Source organism: Elephantulus edwardii, unplaced genomic scaffold (genome assembly GCF_000299155.1).
Source record: "Elephantulus edwardii isolate Elephantulus edwardi_28Jun2011 unplaced genomic scaffold, EleEdw1.0 scaffold00257, whole genome shotgun sequence".
NCBI classification, from domain to species: domain Eukaryota; kingdom Metazoa; phylum Chordata; class Mammalia; order Macroscelidea; family Macroscelididae; genus Elephantulus; species Elephantulus edwardii.
In genome coordinates this window covers 142460-144730 of record NW_006400007.1, presented here as the reverse complement: position 1 = coordinate 144730, position 2271 = coordinate 142460, and positions in this window count along the sequence as shown.

Sequence of the window (2271 nt, the reverse complement as noted above, 5' to 3'; positions counted from 1 at the left end):
TATTTTTGTGTGAGTGTACCGTCAAATCAGATCTGACTGGTACAGGAGGAGATTGTCCCTCCTTCCCCGGCAGAGCATCTGGTGGATTCGAACCGGATGGTCTCATTCTTAAAGTGCATATGTCACAAGTTTTTTCACCTCTTTAATCCTTAAGGTAGGATCAAGTATCTACAAAGAAACTACCAAAAATAACTGATTGGGGAAAGTATTTCAGACCCTAAATATAACTGAAAGCCAGAAACAACAAATAGAGAGGATCGGGTAGGTTATTTGTGAGAACACGTTTTTCAAAGTAGAGAAAGAATCACTATGGTTTTGGCAGAATTATATGCTGGCATGGCCCCTTAAGGTAGAGAGCATTACCACTGTGATTCTACTTCATAGATAAGGAAATTAAGCCTCAAAGACATGGTGACTTTGCTCAAGGTCACACACAACTGATACAACGAGTACTCATCCATTCAAGTCCTTTCATTGCAAATCCATTAATATTCCAGTACACTAAGACTCCATTCTTTAAAATCAGCATAATATGCATTTCTCCTTATATTTTGTTTGTTATTTTTCTATCCCCAAGCCTCATTTCTTTCTTAGCTTCACACTGAAACAATTTTAAATGTTTCTAATTTTCTTACCAAACTATCACACAAACCTATTATTTGCAAGCTTTACTGAGAGGGAAGGGGGAGGGAGAAGCTGTGTTGTTATACAGCTGTATAGAGAAGAGCATCATTACTGCATTCCGCCATGTCCATGGCAACATATAATCCAGCAAAAACATAGTGATTCTTTCTCTACTTTGAAAAACATGTTCTCACAAATAACCTACCCAGTCCTCTCTATTATTGTTTCTGGCTTTCAGTTATATTTAGGGTCTGAAATACTTTTCCAATCAGTTATTAATGGCAGAAGAGGGACTCTCCCTGCCAACTCTTTTCATATAATACTGTATTCTAAATCCCTACCCTGATATTGTTATTTTAAGATTAAGTGGGTTGAGCTCACTAATGTACATTATGGCATCATGTAAAATAGAGTTCCAGTCTCTCTCCTAGTTTGAGATTAAATAATAAATGATATAAAGTTTCATATGAGTCTCCTATAACTTTTTTTTATCAAAAGTAAATGGAAAAGCCCAATAAGTAAATCTGCTTCCAGACAAGCAAAATATGTTTATATCTGTTTTGTTTAAAACATCACCAGTATAGAGCAATTTCTCATTGAGGTGCCAAGGAAGTCTTTAAACTCATTTGTCTTTGTTTTCAATCCACCTGTTCATTTCCATTTCATGTCTAAAAAGATTGACAGAACCTTTTTTGTCTACAAACCTTAATGTCCACAATTTTACATTCTAACAACTGTTTAATATCTCAGAATTAGACATGATACCATTTAGTTCAGGAGCACACAACTGTCAACTCTAACAATTCACATCAAACTACACCTTCCTACTTTGCAGTTGCCTCCCTCATCTAGATGACATTAATTTGTGATATTATTTTATGACTCAACCCACATATCAAAGAGAACAGATATATGTTGGGGAAACATTACTAGTAAAAGTAAAAGAAAAAGCCCACACCTCTACAAATGAGAGAAGTATTTTCTTAGTTAAATAAAGATATTCCTTGACAAAAGATTAATATGAATCCTTTTGCATCCACTTGACATAGAGTAGCTTTGCCAGAAGGTTGCTGACAGCAGAGCTGGGATCTCAGAGCAGCTGTGTAGGATGATTTTGCCATTGTTAAGAAAAGAAATCTTTTCAATCATTATTTTACTTACCTTACTTTCCTTTTCATTTCTTCTTTTTATACTTCCTTAATCCCTTTTCTTATTAGTTAGTTTAAAAAATAAAATACGAAACTATGAAAATCAGGGTATGTATTACAGGTATTTAAATTAAAATCTCATAAGGATTGTTCTCACTCAAACCCTTATCTCTCTGAAGGAAGGGTGCATGGGCATTCATGGTAATGACACCTACAAGGTTAAAAAGGTTTGTTTGAGTTTAGGAGCTTCTTGGCACATGCCCCAGAAATTCTTCTTCTCCTGGGTAATTTGCCCATGAAAACAGAAAATACACAGTTACACACAAAAAAACAAATAAAAATAATCCTTTCAGATGGTTAACAGGGATAAGGAGGGAGGCAAAGGAATAGAAAAATAAAAATTGGTAAATTGAGTAAAGAGAAAGGTAATAAAATAAAAATAGGTTTATTGTTGTTGTAGGAGTTGATTGTTGTTGTTGTTAAGTGCCGTCGAGTCGCA